Source organism: Triturus cristatus, chromosome 7 (assembly GCF_964204655.1).
Source record: "Triturus cristatus chromosome 7, aTriCri1.1, whole genome shotgun sequence".
Taxonomy (NCBI): Eukaryota; Metazoa; Chordata; class Amphibia; order Caudata; family Salamandridae; genus Triturus; species Triturus cristatus.
In genome coordinates this window covers 67,063,767-67,078,553 of record NC_140590.1, presented here as the reverse complement: position 1 = coordinate 67,078,553, position 14,787 = coordinate 67,063,767, and positions in this window count along the sequence as shown.

Sequence of the window (14,787 nt, the reverse complement as noted above, 5' to 3'; positions counted from 1 at the left end):
GTCTGTCGTAGGTGGGTTGGGAGGGTGTTCCAGGTTTTGGCGGCGAGGTAGGAGAAGGATCTGCCACCGGCGGTCGTTCGTTGGATGCGGGGACGTCTGCGAGGGCGAGGCTGGCGGAGTGGAGCTGGCGGGTGGGGGTGTAGAAGCTGAGTCTGCTGTTTAGGTAGGCTGGTCCGGCGTTGTGGAGTGCTTTGTGTGCGTGGGCGAGAAGCTTGAAGGAGATCCTCTTGTCAATGGGGAGTCAGTGCAGGTCTCTCAGCAGGGGGGTGATGTGGCTGCGGCGAGGGGCGTTGACGATCAGTCGGGCGGAGGCGTTTTGGATGCGTTGTAGCCGCCGTTGGTGTTTGGCTGGGATTCCTGCGTAGAGTGCGTTGCCGTAGTCCAGTCTGCTGCTGACGAGAGCCTGTGTCACTGTTCTTCTTATTTCGGTCGGGATCCATTTGTAGATCCGGCGGAGCATGCGTAGGATGTTGTAGCAGGAGGAGGAGACGGCGTTGACTTGCTTGGACATGAAGAGGGAGGAGTCGAGGATGAATCCTAGGTTGCGTGCGTGGTCGGTTGGTGTCGGTGCTGTCCCCAGAGCGGTCGGCCACCAGGAGTCGTCCCAGGCTGAGGGGATGGGTCTGAGGATGAGGACCTCCGTCTTGTCCGAGTTCAGTTTCAGGCGGCTGCTCCTCATCCAGTCGGCGATGGCCTTCATGCCCTCGTGAATGTAGCCATAGTGGAATGATAGAACTATGATACACAATGGGCAATATCATTTCATAATGCGCTTGTGGTTTAGAGGAAGTGGCCACTTGAGCTGCAATGCACTGCAGATGACCTGAGTGGAAAGAAAGTTATCCATTAGCACCCTTTAATGCAGTAGCATCCTTTGAAAATTCAAAACTCAAGGACTGACCAACCAGCTTTGACGCTGAAAAGCACTCAGTTTCAAGTAGATGTACAGATGTGAACAATAAATGCTGTCATTCACAGGGCAAGAGAGCCAATGGCTGATGTGGAATGAACCATTACCCTGTGCAGTCCACTGTCATGGACGGAGGCAGAGTGTTTAAATGACACACAGACAGCCCAGTTGTAGAACAGAGCGATACCAAAGGGGATGATGGACGAAGCATTTGATCAAATCAAACTCTCCCCCCCCAGTCAACTGATCTGGGTTTAATCCATCATCATTCTTTAACTCACTCCACCACCTCAGTTCAGACATGGCCATATGCAAATCAGTCTGACCCTGTGCCTCATTGGAACAGTCCAGCCCGAACTGCCAAGCCATGTCTTCCCTGGACCGGAAACAAGCATTCTGGGACCGGTTTCGGGTTCATAACCCTCATCAGCCAGACTATCTTGAATCCAGTGGCAAAGTGAGCAAGGGACCCACGTCTGGGCATACCCTGCCAACTTAGGGCGAACAAAACGATACCAAAGGGGATGATGGCATATGGCTGGGTTCAAACTGGAATGGCATGGTGAGCAAAAGAACGATGGATTTAGGCCCAGACCTCTGTACTGGGGTGAATATATGACATTGTTCTGCATTCTGTCCATCAACTGTTGTTTTTGCATATGTCACCCCGAGTGGGACGGGTATGCTCAGACATGAGTCCCGTGCTCTCCATGCCACTGGAATCAAACTATCCTGGCTGAAGAGGGGTGAAACCCCGAAACCGGTCCTAGGATGCTTGGTTCCAGTCCAGGGAGGACCTGGCTTGGCAGTTCGGGCTGGACTGTTCCCATGAGGCACAGGGTCCAGACTGATTTGCATATGGCTGGGTTCAAACTGGAATGGCATGGTGAGCAAAAAAAGATGGATTTAGGCCCAGACCTCTGTACTGGGGTGAATGTATGACATTGTTCTGCATTCTGTCCATCAACTGTTGTTTTTGCAGTTGTAGAACAGAGCAGCCCCAAATGCCCTCTATGTATCTGTATGAATATTTATTTGTATGTATGGATGTACATACTATTGAATAACTTTATTATTACAAGAGCTTGGCAGACAGCTAAAAAGAGATTCTAGTAAAAATTAGTAGAGTACAAATCTTATCGCCATATGTTTTCTTGTCAGCCGGTAACCAACGCCAACTTTGTTCGCTACAAAGGCAATCTGTGACATTTAATTTAAGACATATCTGTAGTCTTTAATGCAGAGAAATAACAATCTACCTCCAAATGTCAACTGGCTTTAACATATGCTTTTTTCACAATCAGTATGTAAGTAAGGCCCACTGCGGTTTAGGCCTGGGAGTAATTTTAATTAGTTCGGTGTAATTGGAGTAATATGGATAATTCCACGTTACTCTTTGACTTGGAATTACTGATAAAAATGCAATTACTCCCGCTTGCGTCATTAAGAGTAATTTTTGAGGGAAAGAAATCCTATTGCAAGCCCACATTTAGCAAGAGCAAGCACTTGTTTATGTTCTATTGTATTTAGGGCTAGTTTATTACAGCAAAAGGTCTCCTTGTGTACATTTTATAAACAAGGGTGGATTTTGAGCTAAGAAACTAGAGTTAAATGCCGGGAGTTTGTTGGGGGAATATCCTACCCCAAGTGCACATTTAGGGAGCATGGGAGGCTGCTTCCACTGCTATTTATGTTCTGTTGCATGTAGCACTATTTCTTAGTGCAAAGCACATCCTCGTGTCCATTTTGAATGCAATGGTGCATTTTGTACTAAGAAAACAAGGCTAAATGCAGAATTACTCTTCTCACAGAATTTTGCACAATCTTGCTACTCACAATTGCGAGAGTTGAGGCAACCCCTACTGCATTTATCATAACTTTCCATAACAAACAGGTCATACCTATGGCATCTGAAACATTTTTCCGAGTGAACCAAATAGTCATGCAGCTATTATCAATGGCTCAAAATACTATTTTTCCTAAGAGGGCCTAACAAAAATTCTGACCATTCACATTTTCCATACCCATGGTTTGTCAGAGGAGTAACGAGTACCAAACCCTACCCATTACAGTGATCTGTGAGATTCCAGGAAATAAATACCTGATGTAGGCTTCAATAACTAAAAAACAATTTTATAAGAGGGTCAAAAACAAAAGGGACTTGGTTTAAGGACTGAAACACCTCCAATCACAAATAGACACAATGAAACCAACAGAAGGTGCACAGTCCGTTCAGAACAAAATAGCAAACCAATAGTTATTGTAAAGACGTACATGAGATCCTGCGAATAGTTGAGACACCCCCCCGCAGGAGGTAGGAGTCCATCAGCCCACCCTTAATGGCGGAGCATCGTCATCTGGAACTCCAAGGAATCACTGTCTGAGCCCGGGGTCGCAGATCACCAAGGACTCTGCCTGGTGCGCAGGCTAGTGATACCCAGAAAGAAAATGAACTCCTGCCAGGGTGTATACCCAAGTAATCGAGGGCTCCAGTGAAGTGCAGTGCTGAAGAGTGATGTGAAGTTAAAAATGAATACTTGATCAAAAAATGTGTTTAATATGGATCAACCAAGTTTCATGTCTAAAAGAACCTATAGTCTGATATGAATTTTACAGGCTAATTCTTGGTTCGTGTAAAAAGTGTGGTCAACATGTTTCAGCCGGAGCGGTCACTTGACCCGGCTTTCATCAGGACCGAAAGATTGAAAAAAAGCTACTGCCAAAATAATTAATAAAGTGAAAAGGCTAAACCCATGCAAACCAATTGTGAATGTGGGATACGAACGTGGCACTTGCCACCCTACCAGAAAAGCTCGTACTTAAGCGTAAGGACAATGTCTTCATTCCTGAAAAAGAATATACACATAAACCTCATGCACATCAGAACAAAACTACTAATCGCCAAAAGGCAGAGCTGGATCAGCAACGCCTTCATTAACAAAGAAACTCATAACGATGTTTGAAAATACAATTTGTATGTAAAAAATGGAGAAACTCACCCAGCTTTATGTGGGAGTAAAGCCTCACCTCACCCGGCTGACTGCTCGGAGAAGGAGGCACCGCTCTGTTTAAATGTGGAGAAAGAAGCCAGACAGATTGCCAATTGATACCTATCTGCTTAAGGCTCAACACACGTATTTTTAAACATATCAAAAAAAGAACCAGCAATGATTAAAAAAGTCCAAGACCTCGTGACTCCCAAGATGTATTTTGTATTCTTTTAGATAATGTCTCTTTACAAACCCCTATCAGTTATATAATAGAAACCAGTAACAGGTAAAATCATGAATAGTTGTTGCCTGTGTGAATAGGGGAATGCTGTAAATTAGTGAAGGCTAATTATAGTGGCTAAATGTGTCCACATTGCTCCACACACTAAGTCTGGGATGAAAATTGTATCCAAAAGGAAGTTAACAAGAACAGTCAGCCTCCTGCCTTACCTGTCCGTCGATACCTCTGACTGACTCACGAGCTGTCTGGGAGGTATCGGCAGGAAGGGGAGGATGCTATTTATAGCGCTCGCGTGTGACGTGCTTATCTGCAATTGAAGTCAGCTGTGTATCTTCATTAGCAAAAGCGGGCGTGTAAACAAAAGAACGCATGCGTCTAGATAAGACGCTAGTGGAGTGGCAATTATCAAATGCGCATGTGTCAGCGCTGAACACTGTGATGTAGTGTCCTGTCTGCAGAAATCTTGATTACTTCGAAAGTAATAAGGGAACGCAGGTCGCCACGTAATGAAACCGCAAGTGTGTAGATGTACGGAGCATAATATACATCGCTCCTCCAGTGAAATTTTCGTACGTCTGTTGCGCATGCGCCAGTGAGTGATGGCATCTACCCACGCATGCGCGAAACGTCGCAACAGTATAATGAGAGTCAACTCTTGAAAACATATTCAGAGACAAGAAACAGGGTGTAGATGTCAACCCATGTTAATGTAACAATGAAAAAAAAAAACATATATACTCCCAGCAGGGTACGTCGTTATGTCAGTGTGAACGAGGCTGCTGAAACCAGTATCATAAAGAGGAGATAAAGCAACCTTATCGAAATGACGCCCACTAATCAATCCTATTAGTAGGAGTATTCACTTTAGCCCCTCTCATGCCAGTTAGATACAAAACTGACAACGAGGTTATCATATCGGGGTCAAGGTGGTGGTGATACCCAATTTAGCGGTCCAGTACCCAGACAGTGTACTGATTAGTTATATTCTCCCTTTAGTGTGATCCATCTGAGTCATTAAAGAACACAGAGAACCGCAATATGCACAGGTGAACATAAAACTTAACAAGTCAGCAAACCATAACACCTGATCAGTTGACATATAAAGGTGTCTTGTTGGGGGGAATGCGACACCTGAACCCTGAAGTTCCCACTAGGGGTTGAATAACTTATTCCTCACAATGAGCGACTACCAGTGTTCATTCAGATGATTTACAATAAAGCAGTTAGGCTGACTTAAGTGTAGACGGAAGCCCACGGTATGTTATCGTTCAGTCCTTTGGTGTCAGTCTTCAGCTTAAAAATCCATTTCTGTTCTTTGGCAAATAAGAATTGAGAGACGTCCGTTATATGTTGGGGAATAAACGGGCGTTCTAGTACAAGCCACCCGAGGTCCTCAGCTTTGTGTTTTTTGGCTAGGAAACGCTCAGTCATGCAGGTGGATTGTCTCATGCAGCGGGTGGTGCTTTTGTGTTCGCTTATGCGAAGCTTAACTTTACGTGTGGTGTACCCTATATAATGTAGGGTACATGGGCAAGTGATTCTGTAAATTACGCATTCTGAATTACAATTCGTATGATTGCGTAATATCCAGGGACGTTCTGTGCCTATGTCCACTGATGTGGTTTTGATGGTCTGAGGACAGACACTGCACGTACCACACGGAAAATGGCCTCGAACTGGTGGTAATGACCACAAAGTATTGGTCTCACAAGTAGGATATGACAGCGGTCTTGTGTGGACCAGACTGTCACGCAAACTTGGGCCCCTCTTAAAAGCAAATAAGGGAGGCGAAATATTGCCAGCCGCTATGTTCAATATCGGCCAATGTTTACGTACTGTTTTCTGTATTTGATTGGACACAGTACAGAAAGTGGTGACAAATGTAAGTCTCTCGTTGGTGGTCCTAGACACGTCGGTGTCCAGTAAGGCATCACGGTTGTTGTTTGATGCCCGTTTTTTCAGGCTTGTCGTACTAGACGTTTAGGATATTGTCGCGATTGTAATTGTGTAGCTAGTACTTCAGCATGTTTATCAAACAACTGTCTGGTGGAACAGTTTCTGCGAATCCGCAGAAACTGGCCAACTGGAAGATTCTCCCGGAGTGCCTTCGGGTGATGGCTGTTGAAGGACAACAAAGAATTTTTAGACATGGGTTTCTTGTACAGTTCCGAACTCAATAAGTTCTCGTGAACAAAGATAGAGATATCGAGGAAGGCCAACCGGTGTTTACTGTATTCGATGGTGAAACGCAAATACGCATTCTGTTGGTTCAGCCAAGAGTGAAAGGCATGAATCTCGTCGCCTGTGCCTCGCCATACCACCAAGATGTCGTCTATGTATCTCTTCCACAGCACCAATTGATGACGATATGGGTTGCTGTGGTTGAGTACATAGTTCTGTTCGAATAGATGGACATACAGGTTGGCGAGGCTAGGCGCGAAAACACTGCCCATCGAAGTACCAGATGTCTGGAGAAAGATCTGATCTTCAAACTTGAAGTAGTTCTCCATCATGGCCAGTCTGGCACACTCCATAATAAAAGGCACAGGGGTGATGCTATCCAAAGAACGTGCTTCCAAAAGTCCTCTGATCGCATCGAGGGTCTCTAACTGCGGAATGCACGTGTACAGTGACTCTACGTCCAGGCTAACCAAGAGATCGGTATCAGAGTTGAATTCAACCTCAGGTAAAATTCGGAGGACATCAGCCGTGTCTTTGAGATATGTTGGCATCTCAGTGACCATGGGTCTTAAAAACACGTCTACAAATTTAGACAGAGGTTCCAATAATGAACCAATCCCAGAGATAATGGGACGTCCAGGAGGCGGTCGTTGCTGTTTGTGAATTTTGGGGAGGCAGTAGAAATAGGGCATCACTGGGTTGTTGGTCACCAGGAATTTAGCCTCATGTGATGTTATCCATCCCTCTGCCTCCCCTTCCTCCACCAGCTGTCTGATCTCTAGGGAGAGTCTAGGAGTGGGATCTGACTCTAGGGCCCGATAAGAATTAGAATCTGATAACTGTCTAAGGCATTCAGCCCGGTAGATGACAGTATCTTGTAGGACCGTAGCCCCGCCTTTGTCTGCCGGCTTGATGATAACCGACGTGTCTTTGGTGAGATTCTTGAGGGCAGTTTGATCCTTCTTAGAGAAGTTGCAAAAGAAGTGGGGGCGGGTGTCATACAATGCCATCAAGTCATGAACAACCGCCTTTTCAAAGGTAGAGACTTGTGAGGGGACCTGGTGAGGAAGAGGAGTAAAAGTGCTTTTTGGACGCAGTCCAGTGTTCACAACATTGATCTCGTTGTCAACGGTTGCTACTGCTGAATCTTTTTCTTTAAAGAAGAAATGCAGCCGAATCTTCCTGAAGTATTTCTCGATTTCACATCTCAAAGTAAAAGGATCACCTGAGTGTGTGGGAACAAAGCCCAAACCCCTATTTAGGACATTTTGTTCATCGATCGTCCTCTGTCTAAATTTGTAGACGTGTTTTTAAGACCCATGGTCACTGAGATGCCAACATATCTCAAAGACACGGCTGATGTCCTCCGAATTTTACCTGAGGTTGAATTCAACTCTGATACCGATCTCTTGGTTAGCCTGGACGTAGAGTCACTGTACACGTGCATTCCGCAGTTAGAGACCCTCGATGCGATCAGAGGACTTTTGGAAGCACGTTCTTTGGATAGCATCACCCCTGTGCCTTTTATTATGGAGTGTGCCAGACTGGCCATGATGGAGAACTACTTCAAGTTTGAAGATCAGATCTTTCTCCAGACATCTGGTACTTCGATGGGCAGTGTTTTCGCGCCTAGCCTCGCCAACCTGTATGTCCATCTATTCGAACAGAACTATGTACTCAACCACAGCAACCCATATCGTCATCAATTGGTGCTGTGGAAGAGATACATAGACGACATCTTGGTGGTATGGCGAGGCACAGGCGACGAGATTCATGCCTTTCACTCTTGGCTGAACCAACAGAATGCGTATTTGCGTTTCACCATCGAATACAGTAAACACCGGTTGGCCTTCCTCGATATCTCTATCTTTGTTCACGAGAACTCATTGAGTTCGGAACTGTACAAGAAACCCATGTCTAAAAATTCTTTGTTGTCCTTCAACAGCCATCACCCGAAGGCACTCCGGGAGAATCTTCCAGTTGGCCAGTTTCTGCGGATTCGCAGAAACTGTTCCACCAGACAGTTGTTTGATAAACATGCTGAAGTACTAGCTACACAATTACAATCGCGACAATATCCTAAACGTCTAGTACGACAAGCCTGGAAACGGGCATCAAACAACAACCGTGATGCCTTACTGGACACCGACGTGTCTAGGACCACCAACGAGAGACTTACATTTGTCACCACTTTCTGTACTGTGTCCAATCAAATACAGAAAACAGTACGTAAACATTGGCCGATATTGAACATAGCGGCTGGCAATATTTCGCCTCCCTTATTTGCTTTTAAGAGGGGCCCAAGTTTGCGTGACAGTCTGGTCCACACAAGACCGCTGTCATATCCTACTTGTGAGACCAATACTTTGTTGTCATTACCACCAGTTCGAGGCCATTTTCCTTGTGGTACGTGCAGTGTCTGTCCTCAGACCATCAAAACCACATCAGTGGACATAGGCACAGAACGTCCCTGGATATTACGCAATCATACGAATTGTAATTCAGAATGCGTAATTTACAGAATCACTTGCCCATGTACCCTACATTATATAGGGTACACCACACGTAAAGTTAAGCTTCGCATAAGCGAACACAAAAGCACCATCCGCTGCATGAGACAATCCACCTGCATGACTGAGCATTTCCTAGCCAAAAAACACAAAGCTGAGGACCTCAGGTGGCTTGTACTAGAACGCCCGTTTATTCCCCAACATATAACGGACGTCTCTCAATTCTTATTTGCCAAAGAACAGAAATGGATTTTTAAGCTAAAGACTGACACCAAAGGACTGAACGATAACATACCGTGGGCTTCCGTCTACACTTAAGTCAGCCTAACTGCTTTATTGTAAATCATCTGAATGAACACTGGTAGTCGCTCATTGTGAGGAATAAGTTATTCAACCCCTAGTGGGAACTTCAGGGTTCAGGTGTCGCATTCCCCCCAACAAGACACCTTTATATGTCAACTGATCAGGTGTTATGGTTTGCTGACTTGTTAAGTTTTATGTTCACCTGTGCATATTGCGGTTCTCTGTGTTCTTTAATGACTCAGATGGATCACACTAAAGGGAGAATATAACTAATCAGTACACTGTCTGGGTACTGGACCGCTAAATTGGGTATCACCACCACCTTGACCCCGATATGATAACCTCGTTGTCAGTTTTGTATCTAACTGGCATGAGAGGGGCTAAAGTGAATACTCCTACTAATAGGATTGATTAGTGGGCGTCATTTCGATAAGGTTGCTTTATCTCCTCTTTATGATACTGGTTTCAGCAGCCTCGTTCACACTGACATAACGACGTACCCTGCTGGGAGTATATATGTTTTTTTTTTTCATTGTTACATTAACATGGGTTGACATCTACACCCTGTTTCTTGTCTCTGAATATGTTTTCAAGAGTTGACTCTCATTATACTGTTGCGACGTTTCGCGCATGCGTGGGTAGATGCCATCACTCACTGGCGCATGCGCAACAGACGTACGAAAATTTCACTGGAGGAGCGATGTATATTATGCTCCGTACATCTACACACTTGCGGTTTCATTACGTGGCGACCTGCGTTCCCTTATTACTTTCGAAGTAATCAAGATTTCTGCAGACAGGACACTACATCACAGTGTTCAGCGCTGACACATGCGCATTTGATAATTGCCACTCCACTAGCGTCTTATCTAGACGCATGCGTTCTTTTGTTTACACGCCCGCTTTTGCTAATGAAGATACACAGCTGACTTCAATTGCAGATAAGCACGTCACACGCGAGCGCTATAAATAGCATCCTCCCCTTCCTGCCGATACCTCCCAGACAGCTCGTGAGTCAGTCAGAGGTATCGACGGACAGGTAAGGCAGGAGGCTGACTGTTCTTGTTAACTTCCTTTTGGATACAATTTTCATCCCAGACTTAGTGTGTGGAGCAATGTGGACACATTTAGCCACTATAATTAGCCTTCACTAATTTACAGCATTCCCCTATTCACACAGGCAACAACTATTCATGATTTTACCTGTTACTGGTTTCTATTATATAACTGATAGGGGTTTGTAAAGAGACATTATCTAAAAGAATACAAAATACATCTTGGGAGTCACGAGGTCTTGGACTTTTTTAATCATTGCTGGTTCTTTTTTTGATATGTTTAAAAATACGTGTGTTGAGCCTTAAGCAGATAGGTATCAATTGGCAATCTGTCTGGCTTCTTTCTCCACATTTAAACAGAGCGGTGCCTCCTTCTCCGAGCAGTCAGCCGGGTGAGGTGAGGCTTTACTCCCACATAAAGCTGGGTGAGTTTCTCCATTTTTTACATACAAATTGTATTTTCAAACATCGTTATGAGTTTCTTTGTTAATGAAGGCGTTGCTGATCCAGCTCTGCCTTTTGGCGATTAGTAGTTTTGTTCTGATGTGCATGAGGTTTATGTGTATATTCTTTTTCAGGAATGAAGACATTGTCCTTACGCTTAAGTACGAGCTTTTCTGGTAGGGTGGCAAGTGCCACGTTCGTATCCCACATTCACAATTGGTTTGCATGGGTTTAGCCTTTTCACTTTATTAATTATTTTGGCAGTAGCTTTTTTTCAATCTTTCGGTCCTGATGAAAGCCGGGTCAAGTGACCGCTCCGGCTGAAACATGTTGACCACACTTTTTACACGAACCAAGAATTAGCCTGTAAAATTCATATCAGACTATAGGTTCTTTTAGACATGAAACTTGGTTGATCCATATTAAACACATTTTTTGATCAAGTATTCATTTTTAACTTCACATCACTCTTCAGCACTGCACTTCACTGGAGCCCTCGATTACTTGGGTATACACCCTGGCAGGAGTTCATTTTCTTTCTGGGTATCACTAGCCTGCGCACCAGGCAGAGTCCTTGGTGATCTGCGACCCCGGGCTCAGACAGTGATTCCTTGGAGTTCCAGATGACGATGCTCCGCCATTAAGGGTGGGCTGATGGACTCCTACCTCCTGCGGGGGGGTGTCTCAACTATCCGCAGGATCTCATGTACGTCTTTACAATAACTATTGGTTTGCTATTTTGTTCTGAACGGACTGTGCACCTTCTGTTGGTTTCATTGGCTTCAATAACTAGTAATGGTAATCTGCCCTTAAATGTCTATTGACTTTAACATATGCATTTCACAATCACTATGTTAGGTCTACTGCCTTTACCATAACTTTTCATTAGAAACAAATCAGGCTTAAAACCTTCATCATTGACTTGTCACCATAACCAACTCATACCTACTGTGTGGGTCCTAAGCCTTACCACAAGGCAACCATTGTACAATTTAATAAAAATAGAAATATGTTCAAAATACAGTTGCCAAAATACTATAAAATCCCTACTAATAGAGCCTAAATGAGGATTACCAGAGCACAAATCGTTCATTCCCACGATTTTGTACGAGTGAGCCACTAGGCAGGCTGTGTGATGCGGGGCAGCTCTGCAAGACTTCTGCCTGCGACCAGGACTGGGGGCCAAGGGCTGTCAGTCTCCCTGCTAGGTGAGGGGACATCGCCCAGGGAAACCAAGACCACCAGCTAGAGCCTGGAGCGCCAGCGGCTGCCTGCTTGCCAAGACCAGAGTGCCCTGTGAGGAAGAGGAGAGACTTGGAGTGAGTGGGGTCAAGTGGGGATTCCTACTGAGTAAACTCCCGGTGCGAGGTGTGAGCAAACGGCTGCGGCACTGATTGATTGTTGCCCAGGCGCAGATTCTAGTCAGCGACCCCCATTTGCCAGGATGGGGCTGCTTTGAAGATAGCAGTTAGCAGAGTGTCAAGGTAAGCCAAGTGCAGGGCAAGGTCTGTTGTGGTGACCCCATATGCTAGGAGGGCTAACGTGTAAGCTATGCCAGATCTGAAGGGCCAAAGCCTGCGCGGAGTCTAGCAGTGACCCCGTATGCCAGGAGACAGCGCTGTGGACTATTATGTGGTGAGGTCCGGCGCCTTGACCGGTAGAGTTATGGCAACCCTGTGTGCCAGGAGGGGCTGCTGATACCCAAGTTGTTGTAAGGATCGGGCCGTGGTCTGAGAACTGTGAGCCGTGATCCACAGCGCAGGCTTGCCGCACACAAAGAGCACCAGAGCACCTCCAACTGCTGCCGAGCTGACCGCTAATGGCCAGGGAGATCTTTGAAACCAGACGCTGAGTCCGAGGTGAATAAATCATTATGAGGCTTTTATCTAAGCTACTATTAGATGTAGAACCACAGAGATTTTGTGTATCCACAGAACTAAGTACCCCTCCAAGGTGACTTTACATAAGGGTCTTGTTCATGATCCCTTATAGGTGAGGAGCCAGTTGGCCCTTGTCTTTTGAATAATTTGGCTGATTCTTCACCAGAGGACTGAATATTCCAGGTTGCTCCCTTCTGAATATTCCAGGTTGCTCCCATCTGAATATTCCAGGTTGTCCCACTGAGTCCTGATTGCGACTTGCTGTTGAGACTCTAACTTGCCCCTCTCCCGGTTGTCGGGTCGAAACGTCGGCATTTTACAAAGCCTGGATTAGATTATTCTTCCACAAAAGGGGCAACTATGATTGTAACCATTACCCCTATGCTATGAGATAACATTTATGTAGTGCAAGACAGGCTTCTACGTAATGACTATGTTATATGTCTGATGTCCATTTACTCTTTTCATTCTCCAACTAAAATTTCCTAAGCGAGCACTCTTTTTGAGCACCTTCTGTCTCTTATCTTTCTATCTTGTGAAACTGGATGTAAATAATTTAATTACACTGTCAAGTTGCATATAAAAAAACTCATGCATTTACTTCTTTGTGTGTGATAAGTTTTGGTATTACTGTATACTCTCTTCCTTAGAGATAGAAGTAAGGGCTTACCCCAGCCTCAAGCCTGAGGAGGTAGGATTAGGTACAAGAAATTAGGATAAACTAATTAGTTCAGTCTTGTCCGTCCTGTTGGTCTCTCCTCTATTACGAAGACACTCTGTCATGGCCTGTTCAAAATGGAGACACGCTATGTTTAGGAAGGTTCCAAAATCCATCTATTTATTGATTATCGTTATATCTTCACTGATGTTGTTAGTCAGTTCTGTGCCAAGATGCCTTAGTGTGTTTGTTGCACTTTATAGGTGACACCTCAGCTCAACTCCTATCTTGCATGTATAGGTTTTCAATATATGTAGTACATGCCCTTAAGCACTAAACCGAGGGCCAGTGGCAATTTCAGAAAAAATAAAACAGAAATAATGACTGTTGGCTTTTGTCCTTTGGTTTATGAAATATTGTCGCATGTCTGGTAACTCAGGTGTCAGATATTGAATATAATAGGTTAGAAATTCAAATGTTACAATGACAAACTGGTAACCATGTTCTGTACCTCATGTCTCTCTTGTGCCCCATTCAAGTTTGCTCCTTTCTCTGCCCTGACCAGACTAATTGACATGGTAGTAAAGACATTTAGGAACAACTATTTTAGAGAGTATGGTCCTTCTTCTCAAAGGAATTTTGGCGAAAATCATAACAAATGCAGCATTTTATAGTGGACATTGGCCTTGCAAATTAAAAAAAAATCAATATTTTAATGGGTTTAATTCTTTATGTACTGGATGCCTCGAAACAGAATTGAAGACATGGTTTTACTTATACTAACAAACACTATTAAGAGGCACAACCTTTGTTTCTATTGGTTTGACCTCTTTGCATGACATTGCCCATGAGCCACACATAGTGTGTGTTCTGAAGCTTGAAGGAATCCTTATATCATTTGCAAGCTAGAACACCATTCTGGCAAAGTTATTACAAGAGAACTACCTTTTCTGGCTATTCTTTTGGACTGCTGGTTTCTCGTATGGTTGTAATTTCATATGAGAACCGCCCTTTATGAGGTGCTCAAAAATCTTTTATTTTATTTTATTTAGAATAGCATAGATTGCTGACAAAGTAGTTGACATGTTGCTATCTGGTTGGCACTAACATATTCAATCTCAGGAAGAATGGAAGCTGTGTTAGGATCCAGACCTTATATTCATCATTTACACATCCTGAAATATGGAGCATCAAGCCATTAAGCTTATTATTCTTAGACAAGTACATGTTCTGCCTCAGACAATGTCCCGATGATCAGACTGCAAAATCTATCTTTGGTCAATAGTCAGGCAGAGTGCCTTTCTCGTAATGGAATTAAAAATATTTCATGAGCTCAGTGTAATTTCACAGAGAGAAATTATGAAGAATTGTCAAAAAGGGTCATTGTCTTGAACTAACGTTGAGAAAACTGGTTCCAAAGTGCCTTGCATTGAAATCTGTAGAAGCTGCATTTTAGTTGAAAAATAACTCATTACCCTTTTTAAAGATTTCTGTCAGTAGCCTATCAACATTGTTAAAATATTGAGGGCGTGGCTTGACGCCCGAGGAACATTGCGTCATCCGAGTGACTCTCCTCGGAACGGCATCAGGGCAATGAGGCGCTAACGTGGCTTTC